Genomic DNA, 10,986 nt, shown 5'->3' on the forward strand with positions numbered 1-10,986 from the left:
AGCAGATTGTTGCAGTTATCTGCTGCACTATGAAGGTCAAGGTCAGGTGTCATGAGTGTTCTTGACCAAATATTGAAGGTCACAAAGCCAAACTAGTGCCTGTGTGCGATGAAGAGTGAACTCTCAATAACATTCCAAGGATTTTCAGACGGGTTTGTCAAATTTGCAACTAACATGCATCCTTTGAAGTTCTCGGGCCAGCTTCAGTGATGGATTGGCGACCTAATTTTGAAGGTCATGGGGGAGAACCTCCCACAACACTGTACTCCCCATAACTTTTCAAAGAAATAAGGGTAATTTACTGAATTGGCAGCAAGGATACATGTCTTGAAGTTTGAGGTCTAGTTGGATGATGAACGGCATTCATCTGTTTTTTTTTTTTTTAAGGTCATGGTGCCAAAAATGTGTTCACGATGAAAACTGACCTCTATGAATTTCCAGGGATTTTATTTGCAACAACGATGCATCCCTTGAAGATCTAGTTCAAATTCTTACTACAATAAATCAGGCTTTCACACAAGTTGTTCCTGGTTGCTTTTTTTTCCTGAATGCCGTTTCACCAATAAAAACTTGGAAACTCGTCTTCACATGATCATTATGATGCACTTTGAAGTTGCCTTGTTACATTTTTGTTTATGGCGACATAACGGCATGAAAATATTGCCCACTGTTCTCATCCCGAATTCACCATAAGACCCTGTTTATTGATGAAAGGTGAATTCAAAGTGTTTTTTTTTTTTTGTGTTTTTTTTGGTTGTTTGTTTTTTTTCTTGTGTGTGTTTTTGCAGCTGCAGCTTTGGGCAACCTGGTTTCGGATCTGGCCGGTCTCGGGTGAGCATGCGTTCAAACCCTACTAACGTTTGTTTGTAGGCAGCTGCAGGTCTGTGTGTTCTTTCCTTTCTTGACACGTTCACATTTCAGACTCCAACAATCTTAAAATTGTTTGTGAGTCGGAGCGTTGATCGTGAATTATTATTGTTTCATAAAGTTTGCAGTTTATTTGGCGCTCACAGTAAAAATAAACAGACGTTCATTCTTCTATTTTAAATTAGTTGTAGACAGCGGAATCATTCTTCTGTTTGTTTGTTTTTTAATAAACGGGTTTTTGTGTGTGTGAACTGTGAACATTTCTTATGAAGCAGCAAACAAATCTTCCACATTGAACAAACTGAGTCCAAATTCTACTTTCTGACTTTTATTGATTATTTGAAGGTGATCGATGAATTTCTGCCTGACAGGTTCGTGTCTCACACTTGATGCTTGTACTTTTTTAATCCTGATTTCCAGTCTCGCGTCGCTAGTGGAGGTTTCTGGCGTCCAAACTGGGGATGCAGGTTCCAGATTTGACACCCAAACAGGTGGACATGTGGCAGACTCGAGTCAGCTCCCCACATGGTGAGCAGCCCCGTTTTTAATTCATTCATTCATTTATTGATGCAGGACCGTCTGATTGCCCGTCAGCACAATTACTCCCAAAGTGAAGAACTGATTTTTCAGTCACGGCCACTGAGCCACAGTTTGGTCCAGATTCTGTATCGGAGCCACTTGCAGAGTGGGGGTGTGGCCTGTGGTGTGGGGTGTGGTTTTGTGTGCAGATTCATGTCAATTTTTTGGCAGAAAACATAAATATAGTCTTCTCACTGCTACTAACCACAAATCTGATGTTGCTGTTTCTCTATTGACGTTTAGAGGTTAAAGGTCACAGTTTGAACTTCTGCAGGGGTCAGATTTTCAAATTGATGAGATCTTCTTGAAAACTATGCTAAAGTGTCCCTTTTGTCGTAAGGATTCACAAAATGTATCGTTTGCCCTTTCTGCCACGTGTGGTTCTTGGAGAATAAATTTAAAAGTTCAAAGTTCACATTGAGAGCCAGAATCTTAAAAGTACCTCATATTTGGTTAAAATCGGTGCATGATTAAGCAACAAGCTACAGGTTGGTTGCTGTGTTCAAGGCAACAATAAATTCATAAAATCCAAGTTGAGATTGGGATATTATATATATATATATATATATATAGATATATATATATATATATATATATAATTATACCACACAATTGTATGCAAAAGTTTGGGCACCCCTGATAATTTTCATGATTTTTCCTTTATAATGATTGGTTATCTCGATCAGAAATTTCAGTTAAATATATCATATAGCAGACAAAGACAGTGATATTTGAGAAGTGAAATGAAGTTTCTAGTATTTACAGAAAGTGTACACTTAAAAATTGGGCCGGTGCATAAATTTTTGGCATCCTTGTCATTTTATTGCTTTGAATACATTTAGCACTAATTACTGGAACACAAAATTGGTTTGGTAAGCTCATTGACCCTTGACCTCCTTACACAGTATCCAATCATGAGAAAGGGTATTTAAGGTGGCCACTTGCAATTGTTCCCCTCTTTGCATCTCTTCTAATGAGTGGCAACATGGGAGTCTCTAAACAACTCTCAAATGACCTGAAAACAAAGATTGTTCAACATCATGGTTTAGAGGAAGGATACAAAAAGCCATTCAGAGATTTCAGTTGTCAGTTTCCAGTGTGAGGAAATGGAAGACCGCAGGCACAGTACTAGTTAAGGCCCGAAGTGGCAGGCAAGAAAAATCTCAGATAAGCTGAAGTGAAGGATGGTGCGAACAGTCCATAGTTAACCCACAGACCTGCTCCAAAGACCTACAACATGGTCTTGCTGCTGATAGTGTCTCTGTGCATTGTTCAACTATGCAGCACACTTTGCACAAAGAATTGCTGTAATGCAGAGGAGCCTTTACTACGTACATGCCACAAAAATGCTTGAGGTATGCTAAAGCACATTTGGACAAGCCAGCTTCATTTTGGAATAAGGTGCTATGGACTGATGAAACTAAAATTGAGTTATTTGGACATAACAAGGGGTGGTATGCATGGCTGAAAAAGAACACGGCATTCCAAGAAAAACACTTAAAATTTGGAGGCGGTTCCATCATGCTGTGTGGCCAGTGCAGGTACGGGAATCTTGTTAAAGTTGAGGGTCACATGGATTCCAGTCAGTATCAGCCGATTCTTGAGAACAATGTTCATGAATCAGTTGTGCCCGGGCTGGATCTTTCAACAAGACAACGACCCTAAGCACTGCTCAAAATCTACTAAGACATTCATGCAGAGGAACAAGTAAAATGTTCCGGAATGGCCATCACAAGTCCCCAGACCTGAATATTATTGAAAATCTGTGGTGTGATTTTAAGCGGGCTGTCTGTGCTCAGAAACCAACAAACCTGAGATGTTTTGTAAAGAAGAATGGTCCAAAATACCAGAATACAGACTCTCATTGGAAGCTATAGGAAGCATTTAGAGGCTGTTATTTCTACAAAAGTAGGATCTACAAAATATTGATGGATTTTTTTTTTTTTCAGTTGGGGTGCCCAAATTTATGCACCTGCCTAATTTTGTTTAAATAATTATTGCACACTTTCTGTAAATCCTATAAACTTCATTTCACTTCTCAAATATCACTGTGTTTGTCTGCTATATGATATATTTAACCGAAATTGATGATCCAAACAACCAATGATTTATAAAGGAAAATCATGGAAATCATCAGGGGTGCCCAAACTTTTGTATACACCTGTACGTGTGTGTGTCTATGTATGTATGTATGTATATGTGTATGTGTATTTGACAAAGTAGAGTCTGCAATTTGGTAGAGTTGGAGATTCTACCAGTAGAGAATGCGATTGGAAACTCTACTAGTAGATTCTTCGATCGGAGACTCTGCTGGTAGAATTGGAGATTCTACCAAATTGCAGACTCTTTGACATATATATGATGCAAACAAAACTAAACGATTTAAGTCATTAAGTAGCATTTGTCAGGGCCCCTTCACACATAGTATGAATAAGTACAAATCAGGGCGAATCATAGTGAAACAGCTCATATGACTGAACCACGAAAACATTGAGCTGACGTTGGGAGGGACACGTGGTCAGGAAGGCATGAACAATCCCACTGCAACAATTTCGTGTATGAGCATGCACAAAACTGTCACAGCGGGAACACAGTGTGAGGAGCTGGAGCATGTGTAACCACATCACGCAGCTGCTGTGGAAAAAAAAAAAAATGCCACCCAGGGGATTTGAACCTGCAGTTTACAAAAGCTCTGAGTGCCGGTCAGAAACTTTACCACTGCGCGACCATCGCTGTCCTATAAAAGGTGCGTAAAGTGGTTGAAATCAACAAGGAGATAAATATTTATTTAATAATAATAATATAATAAATCACACACCATAAAAACACAGCATTGTATTGAATCCCTCTTATCGAGCAGATAATACAAGTATGAACCGTCTGTTCCTCTGTAGATGACCCATGATCACAGATGTACAGTCATGAATTAACATGAATGAAGCAGTGCACTCTTATCATGTCCACATCTGCTGGACTGGTGTGTCCAGTTGGCCCCACATTTGTGTCCAGCCCGACACGCCTGTCCTGTCAACGACGCACATGCAGGACAGACACTGCATCATGTGGAACAGAGCTCATGTGGGTGACGTGACCTTCAGAACGCCCACTGCGGGTTATGATCTGACCATTCATTTTAGCTGGGGCAGCCTGTCAGTGTGCGCTCTCTCGCTGCAGCTGTCCTATCAGCGATATTTGTTTTTATGTATGTCCACATGAGGACAGCAAGCAGATACATGCGCATCGCAGTGGACAGTTGTAAGTTCATGTCTGTCCAAACACAGTCATGTTCCCCAGCTGGGACATCCAGAACCAGAGATCTCAACAGCTGCTGCTGTCAGCGGACACGCCCCCTGTCTGTTCAGCGCACACACCGTGTCACTCTGTTATGTGTAGGGATGGGTATTGATAAGATTTTATTGATATTGATACCATTATCGATCCAATTCCTTATCGATTCCCTTATTGATACCTCCTGTGAATTTTCTGTGTACTAAAAGTAGGCTTTCCAGGTTTTCTATGTCAACAACATTTTATTGAGTCTCAAAGTAAATAAATATAAAATTGGTTATTGGATCCTTGATCTCTGGACATAAATAGAAATAAACAAAATCTGTAGTTTTTGTCAAAAGCATTTCTTTTTAGACATTAATGGCATGAAAGTCACTCCATGCATCTGAGCTGAGCTCAGCTGGCTGCTGGAGTCTGCAGCCATACAGTCGTGGGCTGCTGCATGTCAGCCAGGACATCTCATTTTGGGAGGGGGAAAAAAAAATTTGATCGATTGCAGTTTGTTTGTATTACAGCCTTTGGAAAGAGGTGTCATTTGATTGAAACAGTGATTGGCTTTGAAATTATTCATTCCGAGCGGCAGCATTTGGAGCAACAGAACAGAGGATGATTCTTGTTTCTTTCTCGCAACAAGACAGGAGTCTCAGTCACTTTAATCTGCACAAAAGTGACTCACCATAACATATTTTAATGGCTTTGAGAGGGCATAAGAAGCAGCATTGCCGCTTCTTAAGAGGAGCAAAGCAAAGAACCAACAAAGCAGTGGATCGGAGTACTGCTTCATTGGTTCAGGGTTCAAAGCAGATTCGCGCTGCAGAAACGGTTGATTACAGAGCCGCTGCAGGGTCTGTAATCAACATAGAGAAATGATCATTTTCCCGACAAACGCCCTCAAATAAATGGTAAATGGACTGCATTTATTTGCATTTGAACCCATGATCTTCTGGACTCAAGCCCAACACCTTAACCACAAGACCATCACCTCCCCTAAAAACTCTGAAGGACCGATAAGGGAATCGTTAAACAAAAAGACTATTGATGTCAGTGGATCAAATCATTTCTTAACGATACCCGAAAAGAACCAGTTCTCGATACCCAACTCTAGTTATGTGATCATTATTTTTTAGTCATTTGTTATGTAATTGTGTATGTCGGTAGTGTAGTACTTATTAATATACCTGTCCTGGCTGTGGTCTCTGTGTTTGTACTGTGACATGTCCTGTGCACTGAGCCGTCATTTGTGTCTCTGGTCAGCAGCTAGGAGTCATCTCCTCGTGCTGTGTGCACTCTGACCTGGCTGTCTGGCCCCGCATGTGTTCATGTCTGTCATGTTTGTACATACATATAAGCACCCCCCCCCCCCCCCCTTACACACCACGTGTAGGGGGAGCGGGGGAGGCGCAACACACACATGCGCCACGTGTTTCAGGGGGCGCAACACGCGCATACGTGCAGGACACATGCACCACGTGTGTTACGTTTTGCAATGCCACACTCGTGGGGGCACTTAGACAGATTTCACATCAAGCTCGAAAGTGATCGTCTGCTCACTATTTTCATGTGACCAGCACAAATCGTCACACATTTTCTAAGTGTCAAGCGGGCGGTGTTGGATGTTCATGTGTCACCTGGAATTTGGCTGACACCTGCCGCGAGAGGGATCGAATGTGCTCTCGCAGGGCACTCTGTCTTTTAGCCGCTGATGTGTGCGAATAGCTGTAGCGGCAGATGTACGAGGCGTTGGAGGCAGCTCCGATTTTTCACAAATGGCATGCAATTTGTCCTTCCTGTGCTAGTCGACTTCAATCGTGTTATGTGTGAAGGGGCCCTAATATTACCGTCTTAAGGACATAATGGTAATTTATGTCGGTTGCATATCGGATCACTGAATTTTCACCAACCTGACCGTATGTTGAAATAATTTAGTCTTAACTGGAGTTTGTAATTTCCCACTTGGGGATGTTTCCTGAACACAGCATGTTCTTGTTTTTTAATTCTGCAGGGCAAAGCCATCGGTGTGTCCATCGGCTGTATTTTAGGAATGTTCCCGCTGCTTTTTCTCAACGATGACGATGAGAAGGACAAAGGAACAGCAGCACCAGCGAGTGGTGGCACGAAATCCCACGCCTAACAAACGGCACAACAAGGGAGTCCCCTCCTAACGAAAGAAACACAACCAGAAGGCAAAACTTGAAACACTATTTCATGCCATGAAAGGACACTTTAAAAAAAAAATTAAATTAAATATCGTGAACGTCTTTAAGGCGGAAGAATAATTTGTCAGTTATGGGTGTTATTCATCAACACTTTATTTTATTTTATTTTTTTTAAGATGCAAACTGCTGACATTCAATATTTTTAACTTGGAAAAAAGAAAAAATTCCGGTTGTTACCTCGACATCATTTCAGCTTCATGAAAACCGATGCAGTTGTTTTATCAGACTGTTTTTATTTACTCTGGAACGTCTTGAGCAGAAAAGAGGTGTTCAGTGACGGTGTGTATTTTGGTGTTTCCACTGAATGTTTGCGTGCAAAAAGCTTTATCTTCTCACACTTTTCTGTTACAGTCGGTGCAATATTTAAATTCTGACTTTGGTTTCATCACATTTAAAGTTCCAGATGGCAATTGATGACACATGGAGTTAAATCAACAGATGTCAAACCTGCAGCAGAAATCAAAAATGTTTGTAAAAACTAGACAAACATTCAAAGCTCACAAACCTGCACCACGGTCCAACAGTCTTATATTTACATCTGTATTTGATCTCTTTTTCATTATGGTAAATATACTCCTTTGATCTTTTCTCTAACATTGTTAGGCTCTGATTGCTGATCTTTGATCATGACCTTTAAACCTGATCACTTACCTTTTGCTCCTGATAACTTGTCTGTAATTTTGACCTTTGATCCTGATTGCTAATGTTTGATCTGTCACCAGTTTGTCTCTTTCTTTGATCCTGTAAGCGGGATCCAGGGGCAGACCCTGACATTTGCTCTTTAGCACTGAACGTACATTCTTTTTGCACTGATCCTGCAACCAGCACTAACAATGTGATCAACAATCAAAGGTAGTATTTCTTCCTTGGTCAAAGATCAAGAGCCAGATCAAAGAATCTGACAAATCTTCAGATCAAAGGTGGGATCTGCCCCATAATAGGAATCAACAAAATCATTATCAAGGGCAGAATCATTATCCAAAGGAAATCAGAATCCTAGCCTAAGGATTGAAGGCAGAATAAAGATCAAAGGAACCAGAATCCCAGGAGGATTCTGGTTGCCTGGGATTCTGGTTGCTTTGATCACTCTGGAGGAGCTCGTTGCTAAGCCGCTGCTCCTCCACGTCGAAAGGAGCCGGCTGAGGTGGCTTGGGCATCTTTTTCGGATGCCCCCTGGACGCTTTGCTGGAGAGGTGTTGCAGGCACGTCCCATCGGAAGGAGGCCCCGGGGAAGACCCAGGACACGCTGGAGGGACTGCGTCTCGCAGCTGCCTTGGGAACGCCTCGGGGTTCCCCTGGAGGAGCTGGCAGAGGTGTGTGTGGATCGGGAGGCGGCTTTGCTTGAGCTGCTGCCCCCGTGACCCAACCTCAGATGAAGCAGAAGAAAATGGATGGATGGATGGAACCAGAATCAAAGATAAAACAAAATTCAGTCAGAATGGAAGTATCTGAATAAAAGGAATGAACCATCAAAGGCAGGATTTGATTTTTGATCGGACAAAGGTCAGATTCAGATCAAAGGAATTGCTGTCAGATAACCAAAGCAGGATCCATGCTTTGATTGGGATCTGCACTAAAATTTAATCTGCTCTTCCACTCTAAGGTCTACCTCACCACCAGATGTCATTTTATTTATTACTCTGTGCACCAGCAAACCAGGGTAATGTAATTTGTACAGTGTGTGAGAACAAGATAACTAAAAGATTGCAGGACAGATTTTCACTGAACATGGTGGGATTAATACTTGGGCGGATATCTTGAGATGATTAACTTTTGGAGAGGACTGGACAAAGGCCACGGTCAACAAAACATGGTGCAAAAGACATATTTTCAGCTATATCCACAACCAATAGGGCTAGAGAGATGATCTTCATATTGATCAGAAAAATATTGATTGATTGGTGTCAGAGTTTTCAAGAAGTCATTGTTACCCCACAGCAAGAAGGTCCTGGGGTTGCTTCCTGTCAGGGGCTTTCTATGTGGAGTTTGCATGTTCTCCCTGTGTGTGTAGGTTTCTTCCAACAATCCCAAAAAAAAAAAAAAAGCCACAAGGAAGTCATGTTTGTTGAGAGCACTCTGACGCCTTTCATTATTGAATTTAAATAATTTTTCTCGTTTTGAGTGATCCTGCTGAGACGAGCATCAAACGCACGCTCCTCAGCTGAGGGAACTAGAACAGCACTCAGAGTGCAGACCTGGCACAAGATCACAATGTGGAATGTCAAACATCTTTCAAGCTGTTTGAGTGTCATTTTGTAACTTTATCCACAAATTTGTATGTTTGTGTGTTTCATTCCAGATGAGAGCCAGCATTCTCAAGTTTGGTTAAAAAGTGATTTAATTAGTAAAGCACTTTAAGTCACACACAAAAAATAAATAAATTCAGACTTCTTGACTTCACCCCTTTATCTAAATTCAGACTAGTGGGATTTATTCCATTTGGAATCCTGGTTATAATTCCTAAACCAGTGGTTATGAACTGTTTTCTCTCCAGCTGATGACTTACTGACTGTGGTGCTGTTGCCATGGAAAAAAAGACTGCAGATTTGATTTGTGACATGTTTATCAGACTGAGATAAGTTTCCATAAATGATGAGAAATGATCCGTGCAGGTTATTGATCTAATTGGCGTCTACTTCATGTGAAGAATGAAGTGTGACCTGTGCAAAATTAAATAAATAAATGTCATTAAATAATTACTTGAATGTGTCATTAATTAATTTAAATTGGAGGAGTAATAGTGCCTAAAGTAAATAAATAAATGCATCATTAAATAATTATTTAAATTAATTACTTAAATGTTCTATTAATTAAAATTGGAATTAAATACATAAATATTTAAGTAATTATTTCATGGTTAAAAACATAATTCATTAATTATATATTTCATTGTCCTTGTGTTGCAGTCCATTATGAATTTTATTTACAGTAGTGTTCAGAAAAATAGTAGTGCTATGTGACTAAAAAGATTAATCCAGGTTTTGAGTATATTTCTTATTGTTACATGGGAAACATGGTACCAGTAGATTCAGTAGATTCTCAAAAATCCAACAAGACCAAGCATTCATGATATGCACACTCTTAAGGCTATGAAATTGGGCTATTAGCAAAAAAAAAAAATAGAAAAGTAGAAAAGGGGGTGTTCACAATAATAGTAGCATCTGCTGTTGATGCTACAAACTCAAAACTATTATGTTCAAACTGCTTTTTTAGCAATCCTGTGAATCACTAAACTAGTATTTAGTTGTATAACCACAGTTTTTCATGATTTCTTCACATCTACGAGGCATTCATTTTGTTGGTTTGGAACCAAGATTTGCTCGTTTACTAGTGTGCTTGGAGTCATTGTCTTGTTGAAACACCCATTTCAAGGGCATGTCCTCTTCAGCCTTAGCAGTGTGCATATCATGAATGCTTGGTCTTGTTGGATTTGTGAGAATCTACTGAATCTACTGGTACCTTATTTCCCATGTAACAATAAGAAATATGCTCAAAACCTGGATTAATCTTTTTAGTCACATAGCACTATTATTCTGAACACTACTGTAGATAACGGCTGAGTGGATCCTTGTCATTCCATTGGTGCTTTGTATGTCACATGACATGGATTAATTCATCCCATTTGTGTTGCATAAGTGTGTTCAGCATCTCGGGCGCGCGGGGGCTGATGGGAAGGCATCGGGACAAAGAAATGCACGTGCTTGACGGCGGACGCGTAATCAACGTAATATCGCTCACTACTGCGTGCGATAAATGGCATTTCTCATCAAAAGTAAGCATAATAAATAACAGCACTGACAGCTGTGCACATGGCTTTGTTTGTCCCGATAGCCGCCGACCGGAAGCACGTACCGCACTTGTGTACTGGTCATGCTGAGCTCACTTATTGCATTTAGAGTGCAGTTTGGTTCCATACGTTTGGTACCATTGCACTCTGCACACTTGCATCACGTGCATGTGTGCTCGTGCATGTACATGCATGTGCTCATGCATGCACATGCACGTGTGTGCGTGCACACACAAAACAAATCCACTC

General features: G+C 40.7%; 1 pseudogene; it reads left to right on the top strand.

Annotated features, from left to right (window-relative positions):
* LOC117501465 overlaps positions 1-6,996 on the top strand; it is a 33,735-nt pseudogene extending 26,739 nt beyond the window's left edge.
* Positions 6,997-10,986: the final 3,990 nt, after the last annotated feature.

Source organism: Thalassophryne amazonica, chromosome 20 (genome assembly GCF_902500255.1).
Source record: "Thalassophryne amazonica chromosome 20, fThaAma1.1, whole genome shotgun sequence".
Taxonomy (NCBI): Eukaryota; Metazoa; Chordata; class Actinopteri; order Batrachoidiformes; family Batrachoididae; genus Thalassophryne; species Thalassophryne amazonica.